The sequence below is a fragment of the Oreochromis niloticus genome, linkage group LG6, assembly GCF_001858045.2.
Source record: "Oreochromis niloticus isolate F11D_XX linkage group LG6, O_niloticus_UMD_NMBU, whole genome shotgun sequence".
Lineage (NCBI taxonomy): Eukaryota > Metazoa > Chordata > Actinopteri > Cichliformes > Cichlidae > Oreochromis > Oreochromis niloticus.
This window is the reverse complement of record NC_031971.2, coordinates 5,820,255-5,830,724: the sequence shown is the minus strand read 5'-3', so window position 1 is coordinate 5,830,724 and position 10,470 is coordinate 5,820,255. Positions and strand designations below refer to the sequence as shown.

The following is a 10,470-nucleotide window of genomic DNA, read 5'->3' as shown; positions in this document are numbered from 1 at the left end:
ACAGTGATAGGATGCCAGCTGTGCAACAAGTTCAGTCATGAAATTTCCTTGCTACTAAACATTCAACTGTTAGTGTCCAAAGGGCTCACCAACTTTCTGCAGAGTCAATCACTACAGACGGCCAAACTTCATGTGGCTTTGAGATTAGCTCAAGAACAGCATGTAGAGAGAATGGGTTTCCATGGCCGAGCAGCATCTAAACCTTACATCACCAAATGCAATGCAAAGCATCGAATGTATATCCAGATATAAAGGATGCTACCACTAGACTCTAGATTTAAGCTTCTCATGCAATTCAAGGGTCTTGGTGGTCGCCAGGAAAATGGTACTTGTCTGACTGCACTGTGTCAAGTGTAAAGTTTGGTGGAGTGGGAATTATGGTGTAAGGTTGTTTTTCTGTATTTGGGCTCGGCCCTTAGTTTCAGTGAAAGGAACTCATAATTCTTCAACATACGAATAAAGTTTGGACAACTTCATGTTCCCAGCTTTGTGTTCCCAGTTTGCACACTGTCAATTTACAGTTCCAATGTGACTGGACAACAGTACACAAAGCGAGGTCCATGAAGACATGGATAAGGGAGTTTGGTTTGGAAGAACTTGATTGACCTGCACAGAGTCCTGACCTGTGTATCCACTACTTTCAGGACAATGGAACATAAAAACCTGTAGTCCCTTCTTTATCTAGGGGGATGTATATAATGTGTGGTCATGATTATACCTTTTTAATTTTTTTAAAATATTTTATCTACAGTAAAAAGTAACCTTTTATTTCATATATTTTTAACACACAAAATGCAAATAAAGATTGGAAAATATGCTGCGTGCTTTCTTTTGTGAAACATGTTTGTAGCTGTTGTTGAAGAGCTGCAACAGAGGTTTGCTCTGCTCTGACAGAGCTGCTGCTGAACAACAAACTAGTTGCTGTGTTATTAAGTTAATTTCCTCCTCATAAAAACTAAGTCTTAATAACACAGCAACATGACCATTTAGTTTTGTTGCATTAATGCTTTGTACACTTTGCAATCCAATTACTTAATTGTTTTTCTGTGCTCCAAGACATCACTTCTGATCCATTTTTAAGAGTATGTGTTTAATGTCCACAGCGTGACAAAGTGGATCTGTAGTCAAATCCATTCATTTTCAAGTTTTTTATTCCTACCTACTAAAGTAACTCTCTGAAATTACACTAGGCAGGAGTGCAAGATGGGAACAAATGAAAATTAAAAGAATCGATTCATTCAATTCAACACACTTTTATTAAAATGTATATAGGTAAAGACCATGTGAGACATTTGTAGAGTGCAGTAATCACTGTCACAATGCACATTAGGCAAACTGTTGAAAGAGTAACACTATTGTGGTGGTTGAATGGCATGTCTTTCTGGTGACCAATTCCACACTAAATTCAAACACCGTCTGTGGATCACATTGTCATAAAATATATAATGTAAACATCCTATTTACATTGTACCAAATGGCAAAACAAAATAAAACAAACAAAACAAAAAACAAACAAACCCACCAACTTTACACTCTGAACCACTGAACAAGTGAAACGTATAAATGAAATTGATTATTTATTTTAGTGAAGAATGCAGTAAATCAGAATCAGAATACTTTATTGATCCCTAGGGGAAATTAAATGGGGTTGTGATTACTGGGATATGTATTGAGAACACCTGATTGGAGGCAGGCGTATGGCTGTGATATGTAAAGGTGATCAATCAGTGTTTTTCAGTAGTTTCAGTAGTAATAAGTTGCGTATATCCTCTTGACTGTAACATTTCATAGATGCTTTTTTCCCTCTGCTCATAAGGTCCTCATTGAAGTCTCCACAAACAATGACTGGTTGGTGATTCGTCATGTCCAATGAGTCCAACAGGTTTTGCATTTGTGGTAAAAACCTTTTGTGGCTGTAATTTGGTGGTCTGTATACAGTTGCAATCAAAGCTCTGACTGGTGATTCAACTCAAATTCAAGGTCAGCCACATTTTGCAGGTACTTTCGGGCCTCAGCTCTAAGAGTTTTCTTATAGTACAGTGCAAATCCACCACCATTTACCTTTGCCATGTCTGTATGGTTTGTGTAAGAGATGTGTCTGCTGCATGTGACCATGTTGTATTGTTCCAGCTGGAACTAGGGAGAATGAGAGGATCCAGACAAGTGTGTTTCTCAGACACAAGTTTAGCATTGGGTATTTTGGTCAGGCATCTTACATGTTATATACTTGTCAATAAATTTGTACACATGGTCTTTGAGGTCGCTTCCTAGTTCAGGTGCATCTTTGACCTAAACCAGTAAATGGATATGAGGGTTACCTCTAGCCTGAAACTCCATTCTATAGAAGCAACCTTCTACTTCACCAATGGGTTGTGCAGGGACAGGATAAGATTTGCCATTAGGGCATCGATTCTCTTTTCAAACATGCACATGACAGTGACAGGTTTGCATTAGAGAATTTCACACTTTGAATTCCAGTCAAGCTCTGAAAACTCCACTTGTTCACCTTGTTGAGTTTTTATGACCTCAACAACCTCAGGCCATTTCAGCAGCCGAAAATGTCAGGAAAAAAGCTGGCTTTCCTAGCTGTCTGACCATAGCATGGAGATCTTTCAGTGACCTTCTCCCAATAGGCTGGAGTACCTCTCAGAGGTTTGATGAAGCGTGTTCATCTTTGTTATTTATCAATTTCACCACTTCATCTTTATTCTGAAGCATTCTGTTAGAATTTTACATTCATCTTTGGTGACTGCCTTACTTTTGTGCAATTGGGTTAACATGCTGTTTGTAGCCATGTGTGTTTCTGTCACAAACTGTGAAAAGAATAAGTAACTGTGACAAGAATAAGTTGCAAAGCGTATATCTGCAGAGAACAGCCGTGAATTAAAGTACATGCTTGGGGACAGTTTAATTTGTCTGGCTTTATCTAATGTGTTCTGTCCAGTTGGAAACTGCACAGGAAAGGCCATGGCTTCAAGTTTAGGAACAGAGAAAAAGCCAACAGGTTTATTTCCTTGGGCAGGTGCAATGGTAAAAATTCCTTCGCCATATGATAACATTTCCTGTGCTATATCTAGTGGTTGCATACAGGTGTCTAGAGCAAGACCAGGTCGAAGTTCCTCCTTTTCCTTCTCCATATCTTTTAATGGCTCTTCATTTGAATTTGACTGTTCAAGCTCTATTTTTTCATTTACGGTGTTAGATGGCTCAAGCAGTTGAACTGTTATATCCTCAGTGGTTCTCCTTGCCACGATTTGGTGTTCTGAGTTTCTGGGCTGTGCATCCTGTATATCTGCATCAGGCGCGCAATGTTCTGTCTCTATTACCTGATTATTTGTGAGATTTTCAAAAGTAGCTTCCTCATCAATACACATCTTTATATTCTGAATGTATTTCTTTTAGTTTTGATAGTCCTGCTAACACATTCTTCGTGTTCACAGTGTAGAAGTGCTGGTATCCTTTGTACCTGATGTGCCATTTTAGTTTTACCTGCAGGAGCTGGGCTTCATTGCTGTGTCTTTGGGGCAAGTTTACTGTGGTTTCTACATCTGATGGTTCACAAACAACAGCCCCATGTACTGCTCTTTGCTGTCCTTTGGTCAATGCAATGATTTTAGCAAATGGGAGAATTTTAGCAATCAGTTGTCGTTCAAGTATATTTAATTCAACCAGTTCAATTGGAATGGGTGCTAGTGCTAAATTGTTTGCCACTGCTAAGGATGACATCCTCTCTCTTATTAGTTGGCTGTCACAGCTGTGGCAGATCCACTCCTGCATTCTTTGTTTTTGGAAATTACAAGGAGTTGAGCATTCCCTGTCACAAACATGGACAAATTTCCCTGTCAAGCAAGTAGCAACAATGTGACAATTTCTAACATAATTTGATCTGTTGCAGTGTTTAACTTGATCAGGAAACAGAGTTCTGTGGCACACTGTACAGACATGGGTTGCAGCTTGCGTCACAGTGTTCACTACACCCTGGGGCTGTGCTGTGCTTCAGACTGTGGACTTTGCTGGCATTGTGTTGTGAGCCGTCTGTGTTTTATCTTTATTCTCAGCGCACAGTGCAAGTTTTTATGTATGGAAAAATCCAGTTGTGGCCATTTTGTGTCTCTGGTACAGGACACTGTATATGGTGCAGTCTGAATTGTGGGTCATTGTGATACCTGACATAAATTGTTTTTGTTTGTGCCTGTAGTTTGGATCAGATGCATACCGTGTTCTTATGTATGCTCTCTTCCTTTCTCTGACACCATCCTCTCTGTATTTCTGGTCCATGTATTTTTTCTGTCTGCTTTGAAAATCAGGATCTGTGGTATATCTTCTGATGATAGTTTTTCTTTTTGTTTTGAAAATGAGGATCAGTTTGGTACCTCTTCATCTTGTGGGCTTTTATTTTTCCTTGAATATGAGGATTTGCATAATAACAATTTTTGTTTGTGGCAATGACAGTTTTCAGCTTAATGAGTTTTCATAGCCATCTCATCTGAAATTCAGGACAGCTGGCATATCATTGGTTTTCATGTCCTTTTTTTTTTTTTTTGTCTTTGCCACTTCATCAGATGAAGATGTCTTTAGGTTGTACATGCTGCCTTTGACTTGTTTTGGCTTAGCAGATAGCTTACTTACAACATCGTTTATTTAGTTTGCACATATTTCTGTGACTTTGTCTCTTTCATTATTTAGTTCAAGATGTTGTTCTTGTCCTTTCCTGATGCTGCTTGTTGATTTGACAGATGTTTCAAGTTGGTCTTCCCAGATTTGATTTGTAGCCCTTTTGTCTTGTGATGAGTTTAAAGTATTTTGTAACATTGTCATGTAGGTTTGGCCTGATTCTGGTTGAGTAGTAGCTCTTTTGTTACCTGAGTTGACTGTCCATGATAACTGTGTGCTGATACTTTAGAAAGAAACTGGTGCAAACCCATATCTTCCATAACTGCCGCAATTTTAAAGGTCATATAGGGAGTTGATCAGGTCATTCATATGAGTGAAAGTGAACCTGCTACACTTCTTTAGTGTAAGTCAAAGAATTCATACCTCCTTGAGCTGTCATGGAAAACTGCAATGCACTCAGGTGAGACTAAAGCATGGTTCACATCTGAGGCAACCACCTCTTTTGTTTTTGAGGACTTTTTTCTGCTGCTTTCAGGTATCCATACCGCACATCTTCCATGTTCACACTGTAGACATTTGTGTCAGTATGAGCTTGATTGGGTAGTTCCTCCGTGGTCAGATGATCATGCATATAACGATCCTCCTGCAGATAATTTGCTTTAACCCAACCATAGAGTACATCTCCCTGTTCGAGGACCTTATCAGGTTGGGCTGTGTTGAATTGGCATTCCTCAATTTCTAGAGAATTCTCGATTTAAACCTTTCATCACTTTGACAATGAGTTGCACGAACACACCAAAAGTGCTGAACTCTGTCAGTAGGCCTTCATTTGTGTCGTGGAGACGCTGATCAAGGAATGATAGAGGGCACACATGTTATTAAGCATTTAATGAAATGTATTTTCTCTTGGTACAATGTTAGGTTTGTTTGTTTGTTTTTAAACCTGGCAAGAGTAGTATAAGTTTAGGTATTTTTGTAAAGTGAGGACATTTTTAAACTATGTTAAGACAATTAAGCAATGTTATGGCAAATTAAGCCAATTTATATCACTCATCAATCATATAGCATAATCTGAAGATAAACAGCATCAGATAAGCCAAAAAGAGATTTAGGCAGAATGAGAGCCACAGAAACAGAGAGAGGTGGGAAGTAACAAAGTACAAATGCTTCAAGTATCTGTACTTGAGTATTTTTCTTTTTCCGATAACGTTTTACTCTCCATTTTTAAACAAATATGTGTACTTTCTACTCCTTACATTTTCAAAGCAGGCTCATTACTTTCGGTATACTGCATTTATTTTACGTTGCTGCTGGCCTTCAAACTTCAAATCAGTTTGAGCTCAAGCAGTTACCCATGAAAGGCAATCCTGTTCCTGTATTATTTATGAGGGGATTTCAGATGCTGTTAAATCAGATATTGGGTCTGCACATGTGACATGTTTCATATTGTGAACAAACGGTACACTAACTGTGATATTTAAAAGTTGCATGAAAATACTGTGTAGTTTAGTGCAGATTGCACTTGGGGAGGAGGAGGTGCTCACAAAGAAGACCGGTGCGACGTCGGTCATATCGACCTGGTTTGGGTTTAAGCAGTCAGATGTTGAGCAGAAAAATATCATCTGCAAATTATGTTGGGCGACAGTAATAGGGAAGAGAGGGAATACAAGTAATTTGTTTTATCACCTCAAAACGAAGCATGTTTTGGAATATGACGAAAGCCAAAAACTGCGCCTTCCACAGACGCCCAGTCAGTCAAGTGGAAAGAAAAAAGGTAGTCCTACACAGCCCTACACACCAGCAGGCTGATATTTCACAAGCCTTTTCCAAAGGCACATTTTGCACTTTATTTTAAACAATTGAGAATTTTGTGTCTTACTGATATTTTACTTTTTAATTCAAAAACTTTTGTACATTTATATTCATTTTTATTTGTTAAGAATTTTGTGTTACATTGTTTGGAAAAAGATCTGTTACATCTTAAAAATTATTTGAAAAGTTTTTTAATTTAAATTTCTTTTTTAAGTTTTGCACAATAAATGTTCTTAAAATGGCATTATATACTGTTCAGTCATGAACATCAGAGACAGACAGAGAAGCAGATGGAGACAGTCAGATATTCAGAAATACCTTTCCAGAAAGAAAATGGGTGCAGGATGGTGCTTCATCCACTTTCCAGACGTGTTTTAATAGTGGAGGTGTCTTAGCCATCTGTTAACACATGAAACCCAGTATAAGAAAATCTCAACATTTCAAATCAGAAGTTAAATGTAATCATCATCAGCTAGATGTGTGAAACCATTATGTAGCTCCTGTTAGCTCAAAGCTGTAATATTTGCTAATCAGATCAGCTGAAGATGCAGTTTACATACTTGTGCAAAGTGGGGCTATTACTGCAAAGAAAAGAAGTTTGTGAAAAGTGAAATTAAACTACTTCAACCCTGGTTATAAAACAGCAAATGAGTGGGAATACCTTTTTTAGCTGGAGAATTTGATGGCGTGTGGAAATCATCAGTTGTCCAGAACTGTTTTGCTGGTGGAGGTGTGTCTGAAATCTGATGACATGTGATGTTCAGTTAATTAAAATGATAAAATCTGGTAATACATTGAAACATTGGATACTTTAAAAAATCCATGGAACAGTAGAGGTTTGCACAATGACATGTAACCATGAATATGTCTTTAACATTTAAGTGTAGTGTAATTGTTCGCTGTGTAGCATTATTGGAGGAATAATTTTTGATATTTACCTTTGTACCCAGAGGGAGGTGGGTCTATTCTGCTTTTCTCAGAACAGCCTGGTTGGTGGTATCTGCTAAGCCAAGAGATAAGTGTATGAAATGTTAAGACATTCATTTTAAAATTGCCCTGCATGGCATACATTGTCATGCCAGCTGTGTGACATTACAACACATCAATAGAACTATATAAATTTATCAATAATCTTTCATCATCAACAAAAAAAATGAAAATAATGCCTTAACCTCCTAGGACCTGGCGTCCACATATGTGGACATCACATTTTGGGTTATTTAGACCAAAATACTCAATTTTGCTCTACAAGGACCTGATATCCACTTACAAGGACATTATACTGCTATTGTTCTATCAAAATTTTAAACGAATATCCTCATGTCTGGCTCTCATTTTTCTTAGAAACAAAAATTAGGTAAAAAAAAAAAAATCTGGTAATTCTTTGGGTCCTGATGAATGTAAAAACAATCTATGGAACGCCAGGACTGACATAATTAATTAAATACACCATTAATTAAATGTGGCAATAATTAATTAAAATGGACAATTAATTAAATAAATATTTGACACTTAATTGACACTTAAATAAAATAAATAATTAAACTATTGACACTTTGCTTGAGTTACAATCAAAGCAGGGTCTGATCAAGTGCTTGAAATGCCAATAATTTATGTGCATTATTATTATCATTATTATTATTAACACCTTATCTTGACTTCTTGTCAGCATGCTATAGTAAACATTTAATATCATTAACCTCCTAAGACCCGAACTCTTCCACTGCATGCATTTTTAATTTCTCTTTGATATTTGGGCTGATGGAACCAGGACTGCCATAATGAATTAATTAAATACACCATTAAATTATGGCAGTCCTGGCGTTCCATATATATATATGGGGCCTTTGAATGAAGAGTGAAAATCAAAAAGAGCCAGTTAAGCATTAGGAAGGGGCCCAGGACTATGATCGAATACTTAGCTTAACTCCTATTGGTTACTCAGTTTCTGTATAGAATAAGACTGCAGATAGAATAAATAGTTTCTAAACAAATCTGTGTGATAGAAATGCACTAACTAAAGTTGTAAACATGTTGTACCATTACTACTCACAAACAATAAGTCTGCAAAGCAGAAACGCAGCCAGCTTCCTGTTTCCTCCACCAACAGAAACATGAAAAATCTCCACCAAAATATGAGCTTGTGAGTAGTCCCACTATGACCAGCAGAGGGTGCTGAAGAGAACAAACCTATGCACGTCATATTTCACTGATATGCCAAGAACAAACTAGCACTGTATCTTTCCCTGTCAGGTTTTCTAAAGAAATTATGCAGGTATACTTTGTAACGATGACCTTCCCTCATTTGACACTGACTGACTTCTATCTTTCAGCAGAATGACATATCTTAGCATCTTCTTTTTTTGATGAAATCCATAGTAATACAGACTATCATGAGGTCAACTCTGGAGGTCTTGATGCTGAATCGTGTGCTTCCTGTGATTTTGTCAATTAGGTAAAATAAAAAAATCTGTTCTGGGACAGTCTTCTACTTTCTGATTTAAAGGTTTTGTATTAAATCTAGATTTATGATATATGTAAACTCATGGAGACTATGGAGGTGAGAATGAGAGTGAGTGACCCATGATCTTGTGATGGTATTTACTCGCATCATACAATACTAAACTTACATCTTCCTTTATGTAGTACATTGTGACAAGGACCACACAGGCAGCCATTCAGGACAATAGTCCAATTATTTACCTTAACATCAATAATAATACTAACGATGTGATGTTACAATCCAGACGACTCCAGCTAGGACCTACCTCCTCCCATCCCAGCGGGCTACTAAAGAGGGAGGGCATGATTAGAACATTCCTCTACTGCTGTGGGGTTTCCCTGCGTGTTCACATGAAAGGGCTGGTGCAAACCAAATCCAACCAATTTAAACTGGGTGTCTCATGGATCATACTTTTCTTCTACAGATAATGACTCCTATCATGACAAAAATGTTATCAAATGATGATTAACACAGAAAACTAAACTCCATGCCAGCCAACTTTCTAAACAGGATAAGATATGACTGATAGTCATTAATCTGATGATTTGGCACACAGTGGTAAACTAAATTGCTGTCAGGGTGCCATTACCTAGCCTGTAGGGGTCTGCATGTTCCACCATGGATATGTCTCTCCAGACCATCACTGACTCACCACCAACCATCATGCTGAACAATATTACAGGCAGCTTAACATTTGCCACAGCTTCTACGGGCCACATGTGCTCAGGCTGAACTTTCTTTATGTGAAAAGCACAGGGTGCCAGGGATGGACCTGCGGGATGGACATTCTGTGAAGAATGCCAGTCACACTCCTCAGTGCTGGTCAGTGAGCAAAGAGTATCAAAAGCATCACAAAATATCTTTTGCAGACATTATACCTACAAAGTTTAATGTAGGTATATTGCAATTTGTTGACAGGGTTATTGTTCATGGAAGGCATCATTTCAAAATGCAACAAACGCTTCTTCTTGAGCTTGGTAAATGGCCTGTATTTGTATAGCACTTTACTTAGTCTCTAAGGACCCCAAAGCGCTTTACACAATCAGTCACCCACCCAGTCACACACTGGTGATGGCAAGCTACATTGTAGCCACAGCCACCCTGGGGCGCACTGACAGAGGCGAGGACACTGGCGCCACCACCAGTAGGCAACGGGTGAAGTGTCTTGCCCAAGGACACAACGACCGAGACTGTCCGAGCCGGGGCTCAAACCGGCAACCTTCCGATTACAAGGCGAACTCGCAACTCTTGAGCCACGATTTCAGGTCAAGAAGGAGAGATGGATTTGTTGATAAAGTGATTCAGAATGGAGTCTGGAGAGCATGCAAGGCGGATTTGTACTGCAAGTCTGTTCAGCATTACAGCTGCAGTCAAGGTTGTCTGGCAAGAACTAAGAATGTTATGACTCACCAGAACTAGTTGAAGACATCTTGTATTTTGTGGAGGTTTTTTGGAAAAGTTCATAGTGTAAGCTACCTGTCTAGCTTTGAAGATGGAAACTCATTTTTTTAACACACACATTTTAGTTCCATGTCCCTGCT

General features: G+C 38.3%; 1 long non-coding RNA gene across 1 annotated transcript; it reads right to left on the bottom strand.

Annotated features, from left to right (window-relative positions):
* Nucleotides 1-7,110: 7,110 nt before the first annotated feature.
* Nucleotides 7,111-8,525, bottom strand: LOC112847098 (uncharacterized). Its single transcript, XR_003220424.1, has 3 exons — nt 8,480-8,525; nt 7,365-7,426; nt 7,111-7,169 (listed from the first exon to the last, which is right to left on the bottom strand). It is a non-coding gene; the product is annotated as an uncharacterized LOC112847098 (long non-coding RNA).
* Between the last annotated feature and the right edge of the window lie 1,945 nt (nt 8,526-10,470).